At 36.8% G+C, this 13411-nt stretch overlaps 1 long non-coding RNA gene across 2 annotated transcripts in view; it reads left to right on the top strand.

The window, feature by feature from the left end:
* LOC116447755 overlaps positions 1-13411 on the top strand; it is a 41434-nt gene that overhangs the window by 1636 nt on the left and 26387 nt on the right. The window lies entirely within an intron of this gene.

Below are 13411 nucleotides of genomic sequence, written 5' to 3'. Positions count from 1 at the left end.
TGAGTCTTATTAGGTCTCATTTTTTCACAGGTAAAGGCAATTAGTACTATAACACCCAGCTATTGCTATTTTCTAAACTCTATTAAATGGAAAATGAGCAATTCACAATCTAGACTTAGGTAGCATTTGAAGGCTCATGCATAAGAAGAGAGTAACCCAGGGCCTACTTGCCTTTCGTACGGTAGGTTTCTCACTGTGTTCCTTTGCTTAATCTGATTGTATTTGGATTTTTTTTCTTTCATCCTATTTTTATACTCAGTGCTCTTTCACTTTCTTTTTCCTTTATTTTCTCCATGCTGCTTTTTCACTGTACAGTTGAATAATATTTTGCCTTCTCTCTTTAGTCACCTGAATCCAATGGCTACTTTAGCCTGACATTACCAATTGCTGAAACATCTCCTCTTTCCTGTATTCCAACCTTATCTTTCTTAGAAGATGGTTGTTTCCATTTTATTCTTGGTGCTTGGGACTCAGAGAACCTAAAACTGAATAGTCTGCTTTAGTTAATTAGTTCATCATCACAACCAGGCAAACAGGCTTTCATATAAATGTAACTACACTGCCCCCATTAATTTTAAATTTGCAGAGTGACACATCTTCCACATAGCACAGAAGATCCTCTTCAGACCTGGGTTGTACAAATGTTTATTTATAGAAGGATGTTTTTCTTTGCTTTTCAATGCACATTTACAGTTAAATAAATTTGTCTAGTATTCCCTGTAATGGAGACTTTATATCAAACAGAATCAGAAAGGCAGAAGAGGCTCCAGAAGATCCAGTAGCCTTAGGGATTGTTAAGGAGCAGGCTTATCTCTGGCAAATGCTTCTCTCAGAGGCCAGAGGGGACACTGCCTAACCAGCTAGCAAAGGATTAGAGAAAATGGACAAAGACTGGAATTAGGAATCTGTGAGGGAGAACATGGCTTGTTCCCTAAGTCTTACCAACTTCTGAAGGTGTTGGCAGCAAATGATTTAGACCTGGAATTGAACAGGCCAGAGACAGAAGGAACAGGGACCTCCCTGTTTATCAGTGGATGCTACACTTCATTAGCCATGCTATTATTAATCTATTTACATATCAGCATTGATTTAAGAAAGCTGCACCAGTCTTCTTCTGATCATTGAAATCTGTGAATATATATAACCTATAAATATAGTCAGGGTTTGAGAATATCAAAGATATCAAATGATGACAAAGGGTATTATTTGGGATGGCAATGTGACACTTGGATTGTCTCTGAAAACAGTGTTCTTTGTCAGGACTAAGCTGCTAGACTTGAAAGCACCTAGAGAGTGTTAGGTAACAACATAAAAATCAACCAGGAATTCAAACATTTAGCCCAGCTCCCTGGATTGTTCTTAACTTGCTTCCGCTATTATCCAGGCCTCTGTACAGCTGGAGACTCCTGAGATGTTCATTAACAGAATAAACTGAAGACTCAGGAGAAATATAGATATGAAAACTTTAAAACTTTCAGGCAAAAGAGCTCACTAGGACAGTGGAGGATGGGGATAGATGTCTTTGAGGTCACAGAGATAGGAACATAACATAACAGCTCACTGGTTAACAATTCTTCAGGTTCTTCAAATCAATAAACTACAGGAAATTAATCAAAAGGAGCAACTGCTCTGCTCTAAGTCCTTGAAGCCTGAAAAGTCTCCCTCTCTCCTGGTTCTTTGTTACTAAAAGTAAAAAGGCTAGGATAGCTGCCTGCGACATGGATGGGGAAATGAGAAAGGCTGTGAAGGCAGGGGTAAAGAGATCTCCATTATACTTGCCCTGGATAAATATTATGATAGGGCTTTATGCAGAACTTAAGCTTTTAGACAACATAAATCATTAAATGGAGCAATCCAGGGGAGCTTGGAGAACTCCTGATTTGTATCAAGCAGGGCACCAGACGTTCTTCAGAATTTCTATATCAAAGAACTGTTTTAGAATTTTGATCATAATATATTCAAATTCAAAAACCCTGTAGAAGTGAAAAGGCCAAATAAACGTACCATAGCAACAGTGAATGTTGCAAAGAGGACTATATAAAATCAAGGAAGTTTGTTAAAAGTAAATTAGGAGGAAATGACCTGTATTAGAGTTTCTGAGTAAGTATCTATCATCTGTCAAAGCCAGTTAGAGGGTCTCCAAAAGACTACCAGAGCTCTACATGAGAATAAAGGATATTATTAAAAAGGAAAAGGAACTCCTAAAAAACACTGTGTTCAGATGAGAAAAACAGAAAATAGCAAAACCTCTGGCAAGCTAAATGTAAAACTGTAAAAGGCAGACCAAAAGTATTTGAAGGAAAATGTTAGTAATGGTATAAAACTTTATTATAAAACCTCTTCCAAACACATCAGAAGCAGGAAGCCTGCAGGATAGAAAAATGGTTTGCGTATGTGGATGTTATGAGAAGTTCCTACAGGGAATCCCTTTGTACCACAGAAACCTGTGAGAGTTTTTGGAAAGGTATGTGGAAACAGGGAACTTGGATAATAGGAGATTCCTGTATTTCAGTAAAACTTCTCGACAAATCTTCACTAAAATTGCTTAGAGAAATTAAGCTGCACTGCAATAAAAAGAAAGAATCAGTACTGAGCTATATCAAGTACTGTGCAATACCTTTTCCTAAAATTTGGTTCTATATACATAATCACAGTTAAATACAGTTCTTTTTTTCAAAATTTTTCTTTGCTCTAGCACACTGCTATTTTGATGTATTATCTTAATACATGTGTTATTGTTTAACTGAAGGAAGAAAATATTTGTATGTTGTAGTGAGCACAGTTAGCCGAACCTAGCTTACTGGTAATGAAGAAGACTACATTTTGGTGCAGGTTAATTGACCACAGGCTGATCTCAGTGTAGGACAGGCTGTTCTGTCCATCCAAACTCCCACTCCACTGCAGATAGATGAGCCGGCTTCAGGCTTTTTATACCCCAGTCCATCCCCATCTACCCTCAGCATCTCCTGGCATTCCCCATGTTCCCTGAGGGCAGGACTACTCACCTTCGTTTTAGTAATGTCAGTAACAGACTACCCAGGCAGCAAGTTCAAATGCAGTTTAGGGCTGGTTCTGCCATTTACGCATGATGGCAATGACTGTTCAAGAACCAGCAGCAGACATATTCATCTGTATTATGTCTTACCTCAGTTCTTCCTGTTTAACAAACATTTGTCATAAACCCCAAACTGTTCTTCTCAAGATTTTATTTTTTTGCTAAGTCATCCTTTACATTTATCTAAAGGTCCAGCATGTTTTGAACAGTGCAAATGTAACAGTTTCAGTAACAATGCGACAATGAACTGTGTGACTAATCAATGATGGCAAAGTATTCCCTTTATATATTTTTCAATTTTCCACCTTGTAAGTTGACTACCCGGCTCTGAATGCCAGAATCTGAGTATTAGTACATTTTGCTAGTGGTAGAAACTATCTAACTTCTGTCTGGCAATGGTCCTTCATGCATGTGGTTCTTTCGCGTGCATGGGGCTCTTTCACAGAAGAGCAGAAACATATTCATATAAAAGAAACTCTTAGAGAAGTGGGTAAGACTTTCAGCATCCAAATTATTGTTCTCTCTGTTTGTCCAAGGTGGTAGTGTTTACGATATGACACAGGATTAGAAACTGCCTCCAAGTCTATAAATGTGTACTTGCCAGTAAAACCTGTAAACTGTGTATCTGGTGTCACTGAAGTTCAGACTCTTACCTAGTGTAAGTTGGTGTAGCTGCTCTGACTTCAGTGGAGTCATGCTGATTTATACAGCTGAAGACCTGGGGCTTAGCTTTTGGACCTGGGAATTTTAACAAAAAAAAAAGAAAAAAGTAAAATTTAGTCAAGTTCATCCTTTCCTTCAGTAAGTTATAGCTGCCAGCTTGTTATGCTGGAGACATTATTACTATAATACGACAAAACAAAAATGCAGTATTATGAATGAAAATTCATAGCCATTACATTTTAAGCCAAATAAAATAAATATCCATGCATATAGATCCCATGGGCTTTAGTGATGGAAATGAGGAATGAGGATATGGTGTCTAAAAAAATGACTGAAACCTTAACCATAACTTTAATTTTCCTCTCCCACCTGAATAAAACCCAGGGTAAATCAGACATCCTCACCATTGTACCCCCAGTGTTGAACTCTGGGGTGTCCATAGGAGCAAGTTACCTTACATTGTAACACAGGTAAAATTTAAAAGTTTGTAAAATATATTGGGATTTTTCAATGGACCATGGTAGATGTCTATTTAGCACACAAGTCAGTGAAGCCACAGACCTCATGGAGGTGCATATTCGAATACATTGTGTTATCCACTGTATCATTCCAGGTGATAGACCTGACAGCTATTGTAAATACACAGTTCAGGTCTTCTTGCCTGAACTCAATAAAGTGTACACCTTTGCAGAAAGGCAGCCTGAGGTTCATGATTAATTAAACACCATTTAGTGTTTACATTTAGTCCTGACACGAGACAAAAAGGTACCTACATTGCATGTAGGCATTTTGCCCAGAGTCTAATATGTCTTTGACCAGTATGTTCTCAATTCCATTGTTACTCAAGAAATTTAATTCAAATCACTTTATTCATTCTTTCCATATATATAAGCTTGACCAAATTTCCTAATCTCTTGTTCCAGCCTTTCAGATAAAAACAAAAGGTAAACCAGCATTTGTTCTGCTAGCATCCTTTCTCTCACTCAGCCTGTGTCACAACTGGTTAGAGTGCAATTCTCCCAAATAAGAATTGTCTCTCACCATGTCTTTGCACTTTGCCTGGTTGAATGGAGCCTATGCCTGTGCTGCAATGCAAATGAATAATAATTTGTGGTGATGTTGGAAGGGTGTTGACAGAAATGGAGCTAACGGCATGAGTGGGGAATAAGTGCATTTATCCTAAAAATAACTATTGTCAGTCAAAAAAGCGAACTTAATTTCCACTGTTTAGTCTTTATTAGCTGAAACCTTAGAAAGAACATGATTTTCAGTGGCAATTCTGCTAGAATGGGGACTACAGAAGTTTTCTACTGACTTCAGAGCCAGCTTAAGACAAGAAAAAATGCACAGAACAAGTGAAATAAATATTGCTGGCATTTTACAATAAAATGGGGGTGCATTTTATAGGTGGCTAGCAGCTTGTAATTACCCTTAATAAAACTAATCCTTTCCCTGTGGTTATTAAAATGTTTCATGAATCAGCAGGCCGTGAAAAGGACTCACTCCCAATCTCTTAACTTGCACTAAAACTGAGAGATGTCCACTTGAGTCATAATTCCCAGTGCCAGTCTTGTTTCTCTGCCTGCTATTGGAATTCAAAGCCTCTGAGGGAATTAAAACTAACCCATTAGTTCCTAATTAAATCCAAAAGGGTTGTGAAATGTAACCAAATAACTTTATAGTGTTTCTTGGGAATATGATCTCAGGAGGATAAGGAAGGAGCAATGGCTTTCAATTAATGATTTTCCCCTTCTAACACACAGGAAATGTCTGCAATGTTCTTTTGACCCCTTTTAATTTCTTCAAGGGGTGCATTTGACTCTTCAAGCTTCCTCCTACAAATATATTTTTAAAACTTCCTGCAGGTTTGTAATAATTTAGTAGGATAAAGAAGTACAGTCATTACTATAGCAGTCCTTTTTTCTTCAATTAGTATTTCTAATCACATTAGACATGTTTTCAGTATCCAGAGAGGATGCCTGATCCCTACAGCTATCATGAACTATTAACTTTAATTAAAATTTACAAGTCTAATGTTGTTACATCTGCTAAAAGCATTAACTGCCATGTTAATTACCAAAATGTTAATGTTGCGTTAAAATATGAATGTTCCCTTTTGACAGTTCATCTGTGGTTTAATTATTTATTTTTGGTAGAATATCTCCTCAAAAAAAGAAAAAGGCATAAAAGCATAAATGCTGGCTGAAATAATGAGACATAATGGGAAAACTTCATCCAGGAAGAAAACTTAATACTTTAGAATACCAGTTGTTAGCAGAAATTCATTTGCATTCCTTGCTGTGTCTAAAATAAATACATAGCACTTGTGTCATGTCTAAAATGTTATTTATAATTGCAGCACATTCTTCTGCTTTTACTTGATAGGGATATCTAATGTGCAGGAGAAGTTCTTAAATCCCCGTAGTTCAGCAGTGTCACCGTGATGGTGCTACAATAGAAACTCCCCTAAAAAAAAAGATTTCAGGACTTCACATCAAAAACTTTCTTGAATTTCTGAAGGTTTCCCCATATAACTCATTTCAAAATAGACTTACAAAAGGAGAGGTCTAGAACACAGTCCTGGAGTTACTGTACTCACTATCCCAAGAGTACAGGATCAAAGTGAAAGTCTTTTTAAATCACTGCAATTAGTAACAAGCATAGCAAAGACTTCACAGTGGCTCATCTAAAGTAAACAGAAATCTCTGCTTAAAGTAAAGCTGTCTCTTGCTATATTTCATGGTAAGATACTCCTCTATCATATTATTCTTAAAGGCATTGTCACTGAACTTAATAAATGAGAAAGTTCTGACAAACCAATGTTAAATATAATTGTTAGTTTCTCTCACGTTGAATAATTATTTTAATAGCTGAAGTTAACAGTCTGCCAAGTAATTTCTTAATATGATTGTAAATAGGTACTGTTAGATTTTATGCCATACTCTATTTTTAAATTTTGCATGAAGAAACCTTAATTTCTCCTGTAGATCTTCTATGGTACGTGTCAGAGGCACATTCCTCATACTCTGTACTCTCTTGAATGTTGGAAGTAGGCAGCTGTTTAGTGGCAAGTGCATAATTGGTTTTGTGGGTGGAGGAAAATTTTTAGAGATCAGATGTCCAGTTCACAGATTTAGATGGTCTATTAGGATAATAAAATTTTTTAAATCCCCAAGTAAGACCACTGCTAGCTGTCAGTGGACTTTGAGCTACCAGGACAGCACACGTAACCCCTCTTGCTTCACCACAGCCTGACCTCTTCTGATGTCCAGATTTTCTCTGCACTGTATGGTGGAATTAGGTAGTTCCAATTATAAAACAGAAGCTTTAATGTAACATATTTAGAGCTCTTCTTAGAGGTGTGTATCGTACCAGAGCTATGGAATTCTACATGAAAAGTTGCATTCAGTTGTCTTTTCAAGTTAACATGGTAGGAGAGTGCTGCAATAAATCATCACTTGTCTTCCACAGAGTTTGGAGAATTTGCCTCCAAATCCGTTTGCTGGGCCTTTAATAAAAAAGAGCCACTGAACAAACTGGTCTGAAGCAGAGAAAAGCTCTGCAGTCTCCCAGATGTTCGGAGCCCAGATTGGTCAGAGTTTATAGAATATACCCACATACAACCCCACCTCCCCTCACGAAAAACCCCAAGCAAACAAATAAACTAACCCACACATTCAAGCTCAGATGGCTGGTTATGTCCTATGAGCCCTGTTGCAGGCACATTCAGCAGGACTAGTGATAAGACACACTCTGGTGTGCTCTGATCCTGAGGCTTTTTAAAATACTACTTCAAACGGAAAAGATTTCCATTTAAAAATAATAGTGGTAATTATTTTGAAGAATGTAGCAAGTTGCTAAAGAAATGTTTTCTAATAGTCTGCCAGAAGGCAACCTATCTCCTGGGCTTTGTTTGCTTTTATAGATTTCATTGCCTGCAGCAATACTTCTTTAAGTCAAGTTTACAGAAACTTGTCTCTCTTGGGGGCATGAATATCTTTCAAAGCTCATTATTTATTTGGGAATATTCAAGCACTCTAGAGAAGACAAGGAAATAATTCAAATGATTCATTTGCAATTAATCTGATACTAACTTTTGTGTTGCAGTGCTCTAGCTTATATAACTTCTTGCAAAGGTCTGTATTACCGCCAGTCTTGGTGCATGAAATTCACCCCTCTCTTTCAGTGCCACGGTTCTTACAGCATGGGGAAACTACTTAACTCCTTTTCTAAGCAAAAAAAGAAACACATTTTTTATCTGGTGGCTTGTAGCTGCTTGTTTGGCTGTCACTGTAAAGCAGAGCATGAAGGATAATCCTGTACAGCCACTGAGACACACAGACAAGCTAGAAGCTTCCCTTTTCATTTATGCAATTATGAGAACTCCTTTTATTTTGTGAAATGTAAATAAATAAATTAACCCCATTGTACCATGCCCACAGAGTAGCTCCAGCAAAAATGTTGCCTTTTCTCAGTCATTCTGATTAAGGTAAAGCCAGATCTTATTCAAAGATGTAGCATTAAGGAAACAGAGTACCTCCATTCAGCAGTTTTGATTTGCCGCTAAATGTGCATTAAAAAAAAAATAACTAAAATAATTTGTGTTTAAGATCAATGTCTGCCTTGAAATTTGCATATCTTCCTTCTCTGCTTACATTTTAATATTTTTTTCTGTTGTGCATATACTATTAAACTTCAAAATGTTTCTGTCATTCCCTTCACCAAGCTTTTGGTGAAGGCTGCTCCTCTGAGTACACTGTAATAGCTGGCAATCAGCCTGGCACATCATCCACTGAGAAACTCTTGCTGGGCTCTAAAACAGTGCAGTCTTATTATTAATAGTTAATTAAAAGGGCAATGTAAGGGTATTATTTTATGTTCTCTTTCAAGATGTGTTCACAACAGTTTTTATCAGGCAAAGCATCAACAGGCAAACTGCTCGGTTTTGCTGTGCAGAACTTTCTGATAAGAGTGACAGACTCAGCTTCAGCAGTAAACCTTTTTTTGACCTTTATTGCAGACATACACACATATTTGAATGAACACGGAGAAAAGCACTGCATTCTTAAAATTACAGCAAAGTTCTGGAGCTCTGCTGCAGAATCACTGCTGTTATAAATCTAGATTTACTTTAAAGAGAGCCATATTGACGTCACATAGCTGATTTCATCCACAGAGATCTCCAATGTGTGAATATGTAAGATCATACCTAGCATCAAGGCGCTATTTGTAGAGGACTACACTATTCACATATTTTAATTTGGGCATGTGGTTTATGATTTACCTTCCAGAACATTAACAGGTTTTGGGTTCATTATACGTATGCATCTGTGGGTGTATATACATAAAAATATTATATGTACAATAGAAATTAACAAATCAGAAGTAAATACATTAAAAGTATTGTTTCAGGTCAAGGCATACTGAAAACAAGACCTTAAATTTCAAAAGTGAAATCTTGGCTCATTAAACCTGAGGGAAATACTCATTTATTTCTCTGTGACCAGGATTTTCCTTTAAAAACTTAATTTCTACCTAACATCATGCTTTCTGTTCTAATTATTTATTCTTCTGCAATTACCCCAAGTAATATTCCAGCAGTGGAAAAAACCACTGGTATCTTGATGTTTGGCAGATATCTTCCATCAGTCATTTTTAGATCTGAAGCTTATGCAATTGGATTGTAATTTTGAAAAACATAGCATCTGCTTAATGAGGCAGTGCTTCAATGTTTAGAAGTCTGATTTTAGATTCTTAAAAAAAATTTTGTTCCACATTTCTCATCTGAAACATTGAAAACTATATATCATCTTCTCATCTGCCCTAAACTTTAGAGACTCTCAAGGCTATATGTGGGAGTAATGTCACCTTTATTGTGTGGTCTCACTAAGGAACAGTGTTAATCACTCTCCTACAAGTATTTTATACCCAGTGTACTAAAAAATACTCTTGGTTTGCTCAAAGCTTCTTATGAGATACTTCTAAGACACATAATCCATACAGACAGTCCATTCACAATCTTGTTAATGGGATACAGCAGTATTTAATGAAATGGCACTGAAACTGGGCACTATTTTACTACCTGCAAACTGAACCTGTAAGTTAGGGTGTTCCTGTTATTTACTTGTAGTAGATTTAATGCAGCATAATGCTCCTACATCTGTACTGGTTTAGATAAACCTACACACACAAACTTAATAGAAGTCAAATACTTATTTTACAATATGCATACAAAAACAGGAGCATATATACTTACTAAATATTCTCATTAAATGTCTAGAACTGTACCATTTCTTGTTCTACAAACTGCATCCCATCAATGATAAAGCACACTCAAGAGCCATTCCTCTTGCCTTTGTTTCTTTTACCTAACTAATCTCCCCCATCTCTGGTTTATTCTTTTAATCCTACCTTATGCAATGAAAAACAGAAATCTCTGGTGGGGTTTCCTTTATAAGTGAAAAATGGAATAATAGTTTTGTTCCAGGTACTCCACAAACTATTGCCTCATCTGGCATGACATTACAGCTGAAATTGAATTTGGAGGCTTCATGGACTGCTCTCCCTAAAAAAATACAAGAAAATATGTATGAATGAAAACTTTGTTCCAGGATATCCAACTTACAGGAAGTCAGAGCAAGCCAACAATGATTTTCCTGCTCCTGTTGTCGCTCACTTTTCACCTTTTTCCTAATAAAATAGTCATTTCAATTACACACAAGCTGTTGAATAAAATCTATACAGGTGCACTGACTATCCCCTGCTGTTCACTCATGTTCAAAGCATGCTGTTGTTCTTTAACTCCTTATCCATCTGATTTCATAAAGGTTGCCAATTACATATTCAAAAACTGTTAGATCGACAAATGTAATTATTTTATCCTATTAAATTACTAAAATATGAGTTTAGATCTATGGATTGATCCTTAATTAAGCAAACATCAAAGAACAGAAACCCAGAGAAATCAAATAGGGTACAATTATTTGCCCAGAAAAAGACTTTGCTGTTGTCAATACTTCCCACAAGTGAGAACAAGTCACAAGTTCAGAAAAAAAAGTTGCACAGAAAATACCCAGTCTTCCAGTACTATATTTTGCAAAACTTAAGCTATGTAGGTAATTCAGTAGCAACACTGAAAGGGTGGAGGAGCCATCCTCATATCCAGCTTTTAGGTCTTCTGCAAGAATGGAGTGAAAGGACAACATGATTTAGGGCTGAAAATCTGATCATCCTAAGTAGATCCTAATTGCCAGTGTAAAGGAGGGTGTACAGAGCCTTTTATAAAATAGCACCATTTGGTAGAAGTGTGGGATGCAGAAATATTGTTTGTTCCCTCTAATGCTCTTCCACATTTCCTGTTCATACAGATCTGCTGTTACTGTAACAAAGTGAAACAGGACAAGTTTCTTCCTTTTGGAGTGCTGCTTCCAAAACCCCACTCCAATACTCCTGAAGCATTGCCACAGACCTAATAAATTCCAGAGACCACTGGGAGCAAGGTTTGGAAACACTTCAGCAGATGAACCGCTTTCTGAGGACTGAAACCTTTGTTTCAAAAACACATTCAATACAATCTGACTCACAGGAGGCCTGAAGTTAAAGCCTCCTTCTCTCTTTTCCAGATTCAGTCCAAAGAGAGAAAACTTGGACAGAGAGGAAGGTTGGTGTAATGATCAGGATACAAATAAACAAAATAGGAAACATTGGTATGCATCTACACAGATACCAGAGTAAAAAATTAGCATTCATTCAAAGCTGCTTCTGCTTTCTGACAGGTAATAATGATTGTTAATGGGACTGACATTTCCATTGTACAATCAAAACATATTCTTCAAAACCTATTGCATAATTAACATTACTTACACACAATTCACATCAAATAACATCAAATTAGAAAGACTTATGGGGCTAGTGAATAGCATCCTGAAAAATATCTTGTCCAGGTGTTGAGTGAGCCCTGATAACACATGCAAGGCTGTGCTTGGTTCTTCTCTCAGCCAGACAAGTCCTCAGTGTGTTCTGCCACTGCAAGGAGTAAAAGGCTGCCCACATGAACACAGGACTCACAGGGATGCTTTTCCTTTCTGCACATTTTCCTGACAAGGACAGGGATTGATTTGCCGTACAGGAGACATGTTCCTGCACTGTAATCCACATGAAATAGCAGGAGAGGCAGGAGCAAGGTTCATATCTTTACTCACCTGATTAATGGCTTGATGTTGCTCAAGATTAGGCAAGACTATAAAGGAGTTCAAATTCTTAATTTCCTTATATCTTTATTAAATCAGATACTTGATGCAAATTCTATTTGTGCTGTCAATAAGCTTCTCACTCGTTTTCTAGAACAGAGACTGATCTATGCCCAGATGTTTCCAGAAACACTGCACCTACTAGATATAAACATTTCAGCTGTGGCCTCTTGGTCAGCCAGAGTGGAGTTAACCATGTGGCCTCTTTGCTGAATAGAGACGTGATGGTCTGCAATAGCTTCCCAAGGGAACAGTCAGGGGAAAAGCCTAATTACTTTTAATGTGATGTTTAGTCATTACATGAACATCATTTTGTGCTGTAGTGCCCAAAACACAAACCTGGGAGGTGCCTTCCCAAGCTAGAGCCTGTATGGTTGGGAGGAACCTTGCAGACAACAACCCAATGATTTCCTGTTCTTCTCTTAGAAGAAACTTGACATATTTTGAGGGGTTGCAGTGGGAGAAGGAGGGGGAAAGGAGGTTGCTATCAAACAGCTGTTAAAAACATGCTAAATAAAAGGTCTAGATAAAAAAAAAAAAACCTTCTTCTACAGGCTTTGATGTTGCCAAACATTGATTGTGAATTGAACAAGAAAAAAAATAAAACAAGCTGAAAATGTGCTGTCAGGACTTTTATAACGCCAAGCTTTTTTATGATTTTTTAATGCTCCAATGACAGATATATGAAAATGAGTGCAAAATGCAGAGAAGAAAGAAAAGAAAAGCTCTCTGTAGAATTTGCATAGACAAAAAAGAAGTATAATTTCCCAGCATTGACGACAGCATAAGCATGGAGTAACTTTCAGGAGAATTATTTTTGCTAAACACCAGTATGTTTCACATGCTTTGGTTTCTAATATGTCATTGTTAAATCAAAGAGTACTTTTTTTTTCCCCCAGCCATGTGGAAGAGTTAAGAAATATGAAACAAATTGTAACACTACCACTAAGGCTTTAAAAAAGAAAATAAAAGTTACTTTTTTATATTATTCATCTAGACCATGCCAACAGATAAAATAGCCTACAAATTTCCAGTACAGTACAGGAGACTGCGCAAAATATGGTAATTAAATCTTGCATCAAAGTTTATGTAAAGTGTAATTATATCTGGCACTTCAGTTTATCACTTTTTGAGGATTTGTGAGGATAGGTGGTACACAAGTCATATCTTCCTACTGAATCTGAGCAGGACTAAATTTCACTCCATTTAGTCTTTGTTTCCACTTCTCATTTTGCATATCAAAGACTAAATAGCTCAAGCTAAATTTTAGGAAAATTGCATACTTAAGCTTTCTTAGAACTTGTCTCCAGAATGTTTTTCCAGTCTACCTGTAGTGGAATAATCCGTGTGTTGATCACTCAAGAATAAAGGAAATTAATTTGGATTCCTAAATAGGAAATTATTTAGGATTTTGTTTATTTAAAATATTGCATTTATAGCACAG

This window comes from Corvus moneduloides, chromosome 9 (assembly GCF_009650955.1).
Source record: "Corvus moneduloides isolate bCorMon1 chromosome 9, bCorMon1.pri, whole genome shotgun sequence".
Lineage (NCBI taxonomy): Eukaryota > Metazoa > Chordata > Aves > Passeriformes > Corvidae > Corvus > Corvus moneduloides.
Note: the sequence above shows the minus strand (reverse complement) of the source record. Positions and strands in the feature narration are given on the sequence as shown.